Consider the following 13,041-nt stretch of genomic DNA (forward strand, 5'->3'; position numbering starts at 1 on the left):
GATGAAAGTGGATGAGAGTTTCGGATGACGTGCTATTTTTGCGCACGAGCGGAGACTTTTGAAATTTAAAGGCATGTATTTCTGAGGCATCTACTTGCGGTGTATAAGATTCGTGACGAACTTTGCATTAATGTCTTTAGTGTTTGCGTTTGGTGTGGCATCCATTATGTAACTAGAAGATCTGACATGAAAAAGCCAAAACCAGACAGTACGAGATCCGGATGAGAAACAGAAACCAGTACGGCAATTACCCCGGAAACAGAAACGAAATTCTTAAAAGGAAACGGAAAGCGAAACCGCTACCGAAAACCGTCCAGAAACGGAAAGGAAAAGCCGAGTTTTTCAGTTACCAGAAACGGAACCGGAAGCAATAATATTTTCGGTAACCAACCATGGTTGGAAGTAACTCCCTGTTCGTCTCACTCTTTGTTCTTGTCCTTACCGCATAGTCGTACGGGATGAACTCATAGCTTATTTATGTCGGAAGTCGAACTCCCTGGGAGATTGCATCTGAGGTATAGAAGTCATTTTGAAGTTCATTTCTCAAGGAGACCACTTCGCGAGACCACTTCGCGATGTTGAGTTTCCCCTATGAATTAGGAACAGTGGAAGGTTTCTGCCCAGTTTCTCGTGAAAGGTGAGTTTCCCCTGGATGGCCACGGAAGTTTTTGAGTTCAATGCCTCGAAAACACAGAAGCAAAACAGAAAAGAGAACCATGGTCATATCAAAGCTGTAAAGTAACTGAAAGCATCTCAGATTCTGGCAACGTTGATTATGGAAGTCGTGAACTCTGCCGGTGTAAACCGGGGCCTCTTTTGGACGATTATGAATATGTAAAAAGGTCGCCAAAAAGGGCTAGATTTGATGGCGGTGCAAAGGGTTTCCAACGAGGCGGAAACTGCGAGGGAGTCTTCACGATGAAGTGAAAACCTTAGGGTGGCCTCTCGGGGGTATGTTATATTGAGGTGAGCAATTGTCCGGCTTCATCGTTTCATCGGTGAGCAATTGTCTTCCCCCTCCCCCACCTCCCTCACTGTGTTGCAGGGTATAAGTTGAACTCTTTGTACAGGACACGCACTGTTGATACCGAACTGTTAGGGGGCAGCAGATATGCACCAAGGTACTTGCTGCGATCGGTCAAGTTCTGTTGATACCAAGTCGAGAAGAGACGTGGCTGGTCTACACAGTGCACCGGGTACACAGTGCTGCATTTTTCGAGTTAGCTTGCCTGAGAAAGAGTATCTTTTTGCGTGCTCAAAACATCCGTAACGGTCAGCCCCTTTTGCATAGAGATACCGGGAATATATGACTATGCTCACGTCCGGCTCCATATATACGTAGAACTAATACTAGATCACATAAGTAATCAATAAGTAGTGATACTATCGATAAGAGAATCGATTCCATCCATTAATCTGTTAAAAACAGCTGTTGTGATTATGTTACCCAAGTGTGAAATATCGTAACACAGAAAGTTCTTATTGCCGTTATGTTGCCTGTAACCGTTTCACAAACTACGACTCTCTGTAACGTTTCTTGCCCTGAGGGTAAATACTAAGTAAGATAATGACAGGTTACTAGATCACACAGTACATTATGTGTGTTCCACAAGATCCTCTAAATTCTGTGACTCGCTGAATGTGTGCTGCGTGTGCTTCCAGCGATTCCGACATTTTACACCCACTTCGGCGAAACTTTTGAACTACATGTTGAACTCCATCATCATCATCTCTGTTCTTCTCTGGTCATCATCTCTTTATTTTCTCATAATCTCATTATCGGCTTGTACTTTCTGTGTGTAGGCGTACTGGGGTAGCTAGTTCCACTTCGTCGAAACTCACATCCCCATTTTTTTCTTTATCACATTACAATCACCACCTAAATAGCGACCAGTTTACCTTTCTGCACGCTCACTCTTTCACAAGCTAGCGTAACTGTATTGCTCTTTTAATTATCTCTTAAAATGATACGTCACCAAAATAACCGCTGACTTTAAAAATGACTTTATTCTTGCTCATAATTATAGCTTAAGACCGACATTGTAACATTTTCAAGCTTTAGTGTAACACAGTTGATGTAGACGCTGCCCAACAGAAGAGCGGTACTTCTAAGGTTTAATACTTCTAGCGGTAGCTCTTCTAAATGTAGACGTGTCCCTCCAGACTTGTACGTATCTTGAGTGCAATACTCAAGCTACTGTACATATTTTAAATACTCGCAGGGAAACCTTTCTCTGGCTGACTTGTCACAGGTGAATTTAGGGTCTTTGCACCTGCGGGCATATATTGTTTGGTGGCTCGTGTTTTGTCTCTTACTATCCAAGACATTTCTTTTCCGGTTCCCCCTGAAGACTTCATGGCACAAACTCTATGGAAATGTGTAGCAGCTGGCAACTGGTCGGGTTAAGTTAGACGCATGCATGTCTAACTCTTTCCTTGGTCTCCATCGGTCTCTTCAAACGATTTGTCCAATCACCGTGAAAGATAGTTTGAGGAAACCAATGACAGGCCGCTCCCCATTCCCGTGCTCCTAGAGAAGAAGAAGGAAAGGGTAAATAAAAGTTTCGTTAGATCATAAATCACGAACGAAGCAACGGGTGTATCCCGTTCCTTTTGTATTGCTGTCAAGGTAACGCCATCTTTTATTCAGCGACGAGGAATTTTTGCACTTTGGTGCCGCTTCAATAACCAACAGCAACATTCTGGTTAGTAGTAGCTTTAAGGTCGTGTCAAGAGCGGGAGATGGGGGGTTCGAGTTCCACTCTGTGTAGACAGTGGTTCTTCCTGGGATTTCCCCCTGAATTTTTTAAATGGGCCGGAATTTTCAGTGCAGGGTACGGATTTTTTTATGTAAAGAAAAGCTTTGAGAGCAGCGCTGATGCCATCTTGGCAAGCGGGTTATGGGAACAGGCGTACATCCTACAGGACTGTATATTACAGCTATTGGCCGATTAATTAGCTAAATTCATTAATTAACCTATGAATTAGACGTGTTTTTTTTTGGGGGGGGGGATGCGAACTAGCAGAATTGGAGCCAGTCAATACACATTAAAACACCCTGAGAAACGAACGCACCTTGAGATATAAATAGCCAAATTTCGTTATGGAAATGGGCCGAAACCAGAAGTACGTACTACTCGAGCGTATAGAAAGCTTCAGGCAATCAACGTGAGAGGGCCACGTGCTTCGGAGCGATGGAGCTGATTGGAGTAGGCGCTAATCTGTTGGCAACACCACCTTGATACAGAAAGCCTGCGCGCTCGTCGACGTGACGTAACAATTAAGAGTCAGCCAATCAGGATCGTGTTTTCAACGGCCGTAGCCAATCACGAACGTGCTTTCAGCGGTCCTGGCCATGGAGCAGAACCACCGTCGTCTGCGAGTTGTGATTAAACGCCCACGCGTACTAAATGGGAAAAACTTGGAAATAAAGCGCAAAACGGTCTCAATCTTTCTCAAAACTGATTTTCTGGAGAGCGTCTTGCACTTTTTGTCTAAATATTTAGGTCTCCAGGTTCCAGGTGAGCTGCAATTGCGGGTTCTTAAATTCGCAGAACGTTGAATCGAAGTAGCAGACGAATTCGAATTCGTAATTGAAAGAGGGAGAGGAGGCAAGGCGCAGGCTTTCTCTATCTACACTCTTAAAAACACTTACACCGATGCTGATCATAATTGTCACAAAAAAGGCGTACGCCTCCCGTTTTCAACAAATCAGGGCAGATAACGATATCATTCGGGATGATGGTTGGCTAGGAGTGTGCTATGCGGTGAAGTTCATTTTTAAGAGTGTATAGGTGGTGTTGGCGTAGCCGACTACAGACAGCAGCTCCATCGCCACCGCCATCACCACCGCCACCATCATCGCTTTCTGATACTGCTCTCGCAAAGTTGCATACACTGTCCTACAGAATCTCCGAGTGGCCGCATGGCCCGCCTGCCAAGATTGCATCAGCGCTCCTCTCACAGACATCTTTATAAAAAATATCCGTCGAAAAACGCACCTTGTATAACGTTGAAAATGGGGAAGTGTAACGGACTTATTTTCGTTAACCTTACCATTTTCGTTACTGCAATATTTTCGTTTTTGGTACGGGCCTCTTAATTTCGTTTCCATTACGTTACCGTTTCCGGTGCAGGAACGGCTGTTACAGAGCTGCGGGAAAACAGCCCTTTCAGCTTTGTCAGCACTTCGCTTCGCAGGAGTGCTCATTTCGGTGTCACGTCTACACACTACACAAATAAGTTCATATAGGTGAAATGCGCAAATCTTGCAGGATTTAAAAAACTCTGTAGAAACAAGTCGTCATCCTGATGAGTGTCGTGCTCAAACTCAGGGTCCAGATATTCAAGATCAGCGTCCAATCCAGTCTAGAACTCCATCCAATGTCGCATTCATAGGCTCAGTATAGTAAACAATACTGCCATAGCCACGGTGAAATGAAAAAAAAAAAAAAAAAAAAAACAGAAATAGAAGTCGTAGACTTCGGTGCTCGTGCTATGCCGTGGAGTCTGTTGCGCTGGTCGCACGTGTTGGTGTCGTGAGTAACGAGAACCGGAACGAGTAAATAAGTGATGGATGCACCCTCGAGATCCAATACACATTGCCCCTTTGCATTTTCAGTTGCGCTTTCCATGCTCCTGTGTAGTATTCAGGGCATATATTACAGGGAACGGGGCCACCAAAATACAAAAACAAAATGAAAAGTTGTAGCCATTAACCGAATTCAATACCTGACGTTTACGTTTCTGTTTCTTTCTTTAATAGTGTGAAGTACGAAATAAAACACTGGAGGAATGAAGGAGCACAGGGCACAATTGACAAAAGCACCAGCAAAGAATCAACGCACCGAACTTGTCGATCAAGTGTTAAGAACAGGACGTTCTTTCAATTTTGGCAACGCGACAACCTTGGCTTTTGAACACAGATGGCGGGTGAGAAAACTCCTCGAATCTTGGCACATTCGTGGCGAGATAAATGCCTGTAACAGTCACAGGGGGCCCTTACCAGTCTGTTACAAGGGCTTAAAAGGATTCCCGTTTTAAACCTCCTTTTCATTTTCCTGCGCCGATGCCCGAATAGATGCCGAAACGTTTACGCATTTCTGTTTACAACTTGTTATGCGAGCCAGTGTTTTACTTCATACTGTTAAAGAAACATGTCTCCTGGCTTTCGTTCCATCTTCAGTTTCTGTTTCCGGTTAATGGAGGACCATGCTACGCGTTTCCGTTATCGTTACCATCTCAAATTTCGGTAATATACCGTTTTTGTTTCCGTTACAATTACCGTTACCATTCCCAGGTTGAAATAGTTTGAAACATTAAGCATCTCACACTTCCTCGTGCATCCCGCATATAAACTCACCTATCTCCAACTTCTTCCTGCTGGCCTGTGTCCATCTGTCCACGTCTGTATATACCTCTCATAGCCACGGTTGCCTCGCGGTCTTAATACTGAGAACATCCACAATCAACAATAGTGAGGTTTAGTATGTTGTATACGCTGCCGCCAATGCGTACGTAAGCGATAGCGAACGAAGGAAGAAGGGACACCGAGTGTCGTCAAGCGTCACTTGCTCACAAAAGCTTCGTATCCTCACTTCTCATTACTTCATCAAAATACTCAGGAGACGTCCATGAGCTTTATACGTTGCTGCTAATAGAGGGTCGTGAAGGACATCCGCAAGACGTTCGGTATAAGAACACCATGTGTCACAGAGACGAAGGTGAAGGAATTTTTCCATAGTCGCTTTCAGGCTGTCGGTATGGTTCCCAGGGAAACATGAGAGAACTGATGTTCTGAGGCTGGAACAACATAGAAAGGACAAATTCATACAAAGCCTCAATTTGCCTAAGAAATTAACGATGGACGATGGAAGTCACTGGCTAGCCTTTTCAGTGTCTTCCTTCTTTCATCGCTAATTTTCCTGTGAAGTCTTTCCCCGGGCGCACGATCTCCAACTGTTTACTATGGGAAAAGCATTAGACATGTTGTGCGTCTGTGTATACACTCTAGGAGTGAGAGAGAGAGAGAAAAAAAAGACGGAATTTAGGAGCAAGTTCAAGCATATATAGTCTCCCAGATTGCAATTACTGCCGTTTAGTCCCCTGACCCTGAAATTTACTCCTCAGCACCACAAATAGTCCCCAAAACTTCCCATAGACTTCTATGCGTTTTGTCCCGAAGAGGACTAACGGTTGTGGCAGTACATGTAGTCCCCAAAAAGGACTACATTTACTCCTTTTTATTTTTTTATTATAGTGTGGCACATTACCACGGTACGCCTGCGTACCGTGCTTATGCATGTAGTTAGCGTTGTACCCGACATACACGAAGAGTTGCTAACTTCTTTCTTCTCTCTCTCTCTCTCGTTGTTGCCAGTTTCCTTTTTCTTCTTTCTTCCTCTTCTTGTCACACTTGCTCTTGATCAACCAGGCGTTCTTCTTCCTATCTCGAGATAGGAAATATATGGGTATTAATTAAAACGCGTAATATTAATAATATAGCTCATTGAATGAGGTGCGTGCAAACAGAAATGCCTATACAGCAGTGCACCAAGTCACACCTTGAGGTAACAGAGTACCTCTTGTCTAAAACGGCTATAAGATGGATGAAATAAATAAACGTGACCGAACGCGTAATTAAAAGACGTCTGAATACGCAGCGAGGATGACTGACGAGCTGCAGTATCTTGCACATAAAACAGGGATATAATTCGAACGACGCGGGTCGGTGCGTGAAAATTCAGCAAGCTGATTACAGATGTCCTATTCAAATTGTTACGGATACATTTGTACAAGAAATTGTTCGGGACTGATTCGGCGATCAGTCCAAAACGACGAAGGTAGAGCGATTATACTTTCAGAAGGAAATTTCCGTGAAGCAATCTTTGCATATAGTAGTAAGTAGTAGTAGTAAGTAGTAGCACATAGTAGTAAGAAAGAAAGAAAGTACTAACAGTATAGTAATCTTCACGTATAGGCAAGAAAAGTATACAAGTGGGAGTGGCGGGCAGACGCTTCTAAAGTAGGGAAACCTTGGCAAATACTAGCAAAAAAAAAAAAGTTTTCGCACTCTCAAGACTCTAGTTGACGTCGAGGCTGAATGAGGCATCCAGCCGATGCAGCCAACTGAAAAAGAAAAACATAGAGTGAGAGTGAGAAAGGAGCATCCTGAGGAGAACATGATCGCGGCACTTAAATCCAGATACGACACCATCAATTTGCTCGTATGCGACACTATTCTTCGGAATTGACGAATTTCAGCGGAAATAAGATGTATTTTCAATTCCAAATTTGACAAACAAACTTAACACGAAAGAAAAATAGTCTCGGCGCACCTGGACAACAAGCGCCATCTAGCGAGCCACAGATGATATGGCAGGTAGGTCTCCCTCCATAAAACCATTGGAAAGGAGGAAGCATCGATTATTCCCCTCTCCCTTCCTCTTCTCCTCCAAGTTTATACCTTGTTTTTACACGCTATGATTATGCAGTGTACGTCCGTGAGGACAGATGGCGCGGTGTGACTACTGCGCAACAACATTTTTGTCTTGATCGCGATCTGTTACCGTAGAAGGTATGCGATGTTATTGTTCTGCGAGCTTGTGCCAAACAGTGAGGTAAAAACGAAAAGACATGCTCATACACATGCGCAAAAAAAAAAAAAAAAAATTATTATTAACATTGCGAAGTTCAACGCGTCAATGAATTGATAAGGAAGCCCACTTGACGAATACAGTATTTACTCCATCATGACGTAGGAAAACCGAGAGGTACGGACAAAAAAGAAAGGGCGTGGGACAACACACACACAGATCCACGATCACAGGATATGTGTGTGTGTGTGTTGTCCCTTTTTTTTTTTTTTTTTTTGTCCGTGCCTCTCGGTTTTCCTACATCATGATGATGTCCCAGATAGCCTGCGCCCTATCTCTACTATCAGATTATTTACTTTTAATGTAAAGTTATGTATGACAATAGTATTCGTGAGCTAGACATACGAGCTCCTCCCTGTTCTGCACATGAGCGCTTCTTGCGGGAACAAAGTAGGAAATACAACAGTTGTATACAAAACAGAAATATCCAGATGCTATTTAACGCCGTAATTAATATACAGGGTGTCTGTTTTTATTCTCTAAAGATTTTTATTTAAAACAAACTGAGAGAGCAGCACAGATGCCGCTTTTGCAGTTGAGAAACGGCCATGTGGACATCATCTCGAAGAGAGTGTGTAACTCTTAGGTGACTAATTACCTAAAATTCGTTAACTATTCAATTAAGAAAAATTCTGAAACGATCACCGTAACCGTGCGCATCAGAAACCCAGGGAGGACTGCGCTCATTCGACGTCAGACGGCCACGTGCTTTGGAGCGATAGAGATGATTAGAGCAGGCGCTGATCTGCTGGTCAGATCAACCGCTTTGCGGGATTCGAACCCGGGTACCTCCCAGTCTCCCAGCTGGTTGGGGTTTCACCTGGGTTTTCCTCTGACACCGTCAGACATATGTCGGCACAGTTCCCTTAGAAGTCGGCCCAGGACGCATATTCCCCCCAGAGCCTTAGTCGTGACGTTGCCGACAACGGCGAGCTCTTTCACAAGCACCACCATCGCTTTGCGGCCCAGATAAGCCGACGACGACGATGGTCATGCGCCCCTGAGGCGCCCGTTGTTGGCTTCGTCTTCGTAAGCATAGCAATATTCGGCGATGGATTTTTCAACGCACGTTCTCGTTTTAGGATGTTTTAAACATAGAAAGGCTTTTAACCAGGATTGTTTCCCATTCTGCGATATCATTTTCCCACGATTAAAGGGTTAATTAATAAATTTTACGTAATTAGTCATAGGCGAGTTTACACACACTTTTCGAGAGATTGTCGGCATGGCCGTATATCCCACCTGCGTAAACTGTACCTATGCTACTCTCGTGGCTTTTTTTTAATGTATATAAAAGAACTAGTGAAGAACAAAGCAAATGACTTGTGTAGTGCATAGGTGAGTATATATATAGTATATATATATCCGTTTTATGCCGTATTACTGGCTAATGATTCGGGTGCGCAGGGTATCATTGCATTCGGCACAGTCCTTCAAGTGGAAAAAAAAAAAAGACATTTTCATCGATGTGTACAGGACCCCGGACGCCATTTTCGACACATTGTGGCGAAGCATAACGAACATGCCTTCTTTGGTCGTACTGCTTAATTGCTAAAACCAGAAAACACAGCGATGAGATGTTAAAATTTCGTCATTAAAAAAAAAAAAAAAAACTGACGTCGCTAAAAGCTCAAAGATCCTCTCAATGAATGCATGAATGAAACAAAAACACGTGGTGAAACTCATCGAGTCTACCTGTCCGAGTCATTCCACTTTCCCCCGTGTTCTTCCCATATCAGCGCGTTTTTTGAACCGGATTCCATTTATTTGTCGACGCTCTCACGAACTGTCGGCGCATACTTATCCGTGCATGATCGGATCACGCATTTTCAATGACTCAAATCACACGTCTAGTACATCACAGCCGCGAAGATAGACACCAGCAACGCCAGGTAGGGCGCAGACAGTCGGACTTTTTTTTCACTCATTTCTGCATTTTTTTTAATCTTTTCTCTCTTTCGTATGACCGCATGAATATTATCGGGTGACGCTATGCAAATTCATGCTCAAATACGATATGCAGAGTCAGAAAAACAGGAAACCAGGGACTTTTTCCTGTTTGCTTTCCATGTCGTGCAGTCTCAGTGCACAAGAATTTATCGAACTCCGCTCCGCAGGATTCGAGACTGCTTCTTATCTCGGTGAGAGAATATATTGCCTGCTCGTCGAAGCGGAACCGCATCCTTCAACCCGGGAAGTATTAAGTGAACCCGAAATTGTGTGTAGCGAGCGTTTGTAAAGTGCAGTACAGTATACGAGATGAAGATGTCATATTCTTACGCAGAGAGCGCGCTCGGGGCAAGGTTTATTCGTTAATGAGGTATTTCAGGATTTCCATGACGACGAGGCGATATTTTCTGTTAACGTCTGGGTCTGTGTGATGCTCGAAAAATTGTCTTTCACGTTATCTATTTGATCCCCATCTCATCGTCATCATCTATTGTTGTTGTTGTTGATCCGCAGCCCTCAAGTTGCTTTACTATGGCATCTTGGTGGTTATTTAAAATACATTCTATTAACGGTCTACCAGCGATTATTGTTTAAAGAGGCAGTAAAGTGTTTTTTTTTTCTCTCGTGACACGCGAGCCGTATTAGGTATACTAGCTACTGTTGTAGTTGCTACAGCATTTGCCGAAAACTGCTAGAAACCAAATACCCGAATATTTCCGTGAAATTCGGCATATTCCGAAAGTCTTCAATGCAATGCATTCGCGTTCAGAAGGACACGTGATACAATTTCCGTGCACAAGTACCTGGATTCATTTGTTTTCCTCCTAACGGTAATTTTAGATTAGATTAGAAGTAGGAAAAAAAAAGGAAACGTACATCGTACTGATGCGACCAGCTGTTCCATGACGCTCGAGGTGTGAAAGCATTGAGTGATCTAAAAAATTACTTCAGCACGTATGTCCTTGAGGTAATTCGCCAGGGCACACAGCGCGGGTTGTTGATGCTTCTTTGACCAGCCTCGCCAGTGCCTTCTCAACACTAAAAGGTCGGTTGTCAAGTTTAGCGAGGGCGTTCTTCAGTGTTTGCCGACTAGAGTCGAAGCGTCGGCAGGTGCCCAGCACGTGCTTCGTGTTCTCCACGACTCCACAAGCTGAACAGTTCGGCGATCCAACGACACCTATCTTACGAAGGAATGCTGCTGCGAACGGGACGTCGAGTCGCAGGCGGTGGATGACGGATTCTAACAACAATAATTTTAAGTGCCGAAATAATCCGAACTTTCAGAGCTTGTACCGAACATGTGCAATGATATACATGCCTCATGCAGGGAAAATTGATACAGGGCCTTCAGTGGGCCACGACGGTGTCGACCTCAATCAAGCCTGTTTTGCGTCGTGAGGCATCAGATCATTAAAATGTCTATACAAGCGGAAGAAGAGACGACCTGACGTGTCTTAAAGAATTTTTTTTTTCATTTTGACATTTTATTTGTAATGGTGAAATAACTAGATTATTGTTCTCAACAATCGACTCCATCGTAACCGATGTTCGACTGCAACCTCAGAGAACGCTCTTCTCTTCGTAAACGACGAATATTGAGTCAATCACTCGCTATATACACCGTGGCATTACAGGTAGAAAAAAAAAGAAAAAGCAATCGAGGCTTGTACTCCTTTTTTCTCTCTTCTTTTTCGTACAAGTCTTCCCCCATGAATCGCAGTCGTAATTAGCATCTCGTTGTGTCATGCGTACTTTATAGCTTCATTCTCCCGATGCTTTGTATATTCTCATTTGGGTGGTATCATTCCTTGGTCGTCGGTTTTAGGCGTGGACCAGCAAGCGTGGGGTGTGGCACGCCCCTGCCCAAGTGCATTTGGTGGCGACAGACCCTGGGTCCACGCACACACACACCCAATGTGACAAGCCGTCGAAACAACCGCCTTTTTTAACCTCTGGATTTTCGACGCTTCTCTCGTGGATACGACCGCGTCTACAACTGTCGGTAAGTCATGCCTGTTGTTACACTTCGGAGTTCCTTTCTGACGTGTTCTCGTCAGTCGGCGTTCAACGGAGCTAACAACAAGATATGACGAGCGTTTACGGCACTATATATCGGAGCATTCCATCCTTCCGATCAACGTGTTCTTCAATCACTGGAACATAAATCAATCTATCAACCATCAATAGAAAGTGGTGCTATCGCGTGTTCTCTCTTTCGTTTTCGGTAATCAATCTCGCGTGCACTATGCGATGTTCCCCATTTCATCGAAGAACTTCGAGAATTAGATGAAATTAGATTCGTGAACACGTGTCTGTTTCATCACTCCATTTTTAACGAACCAACGATTCCATTAGGCGAAAGTCCCGCTGTACCACTTTGATATCGCTTCGCGCTTTATTCAAATCAATAATTCTAATTAATCAATGAATCAATCAATCAACTTCTACTCATCGCGGCTACGTTGCTACATTGCCGAGTTTGTCGCTGTAGTCTTACACCGCCTAATGTTGCATGATAATCGTAATGGTGCTCTAGTAAACAACTTAATGTCGGGCATTTAGTTCCATTATTTATTTATTTCTATTTAATTCCAAATTTTTATATTCATTCACTCAATTTATCCATTCATCATTTATTATTGTTGTTGTTGTTTCCGGGACTCTAAAGATATTTTCTCGCGCCCAGCCTGCTGGCCGGCATCAGCCCCATCTCATCATAATTTCTTTATGTGTGTGTGTGTGTTCTCGTTGAATCAGTCTGATATTGGTCAAAATATGCGGCAATAATTGTGTGTTCGAATGCACAGAAACGACGAAGTCAGCAGTTACAGCGCCATATAGTCCTGACCAATATCGACAGCAATGTCCTTCATAGCAACTCTTCATACGTGCTGTGGAGCTATACAGTTGTGTTAGCTGCGTCTGTACAATGGTCACTGTGGTACTCGTCAGCAAGCCAGTTCAAAGTCAACACTGCAGTTCTCTACTTCCTGAGAGACATAGAACACATGAATATCCCCGGAAGTGTCACTAGTGTGCGATTTTTTTTCTCTCTTTTTCTTCTTCTTCTTTTTTTTCTGTTCTATTTTTTTTTTCCTTCAGCAGAATAGCGAGTCAGCCTTGCGTGTTGTCTGACACTTCCCACATATTTTTCTAACTTCTTTTTCAAACGAACTTCCTCTACACCTCTTACTTCGCATGCACGAACCAAAAGTGCGACGTCGTCATCCTTCCAGAAAGCTTCCCTACCGAAAGCCTACTAAAAACCCTTACGAGACGCCGTACACAAAATTATATTTAAAATTTATTAAAGACAAGAGAGAGACAAGAAAGGAATAAGAAGACCAAAATACTCTCTTGCGTGCGTCTTTCACATTCGGGGTCCACCAGCGAGGGCAAAATAACGTAAACGTCCTCCTTCTAAATCACCGGTGAA

The 13,041-nt window shown here is 43.5% G+C and overlaps 1 protein-coding gene across 3 annotated transcripts in view; it reads left to right on the forward strand.

Annotated features, from left to right (window-relative positions):
- The first annotated feature begins 11,429 nt into the window (after positions 1-11,429).
- Positions 11,430-13,041, forward strand: part of LOC135390875 (Krueppel-like factor 2) — a 140,016-nt gene continuing 138,404 nt past the window's right edge. For all 3 annotated transcript variants that reach the window (XR_010421831.1, XM_064620827.1, XM_064620825.1), the window contains exon 1: positions 11,430-11,607. The gene's annotated coding sequence lies outside the window, so the exon portion shown is untranslated. The remainder of the gene's footprint in view (positions 11,608-13,041) is intronic.

This window comes from Ornithodoros turicata, chromosome 4 (assembly GCF_037126465.1).
Source record: "Ornithodoros turicata isolate Travis chromosome 4, ASM3712646v1, whole genome shotgun sequence".
Lineage (NCBI taxonomy): Eukaryota > Metazoa > Arthropoda > Arachnida > Ixodida > Argasidae > Ornithodoros > Ornithodoros turicata.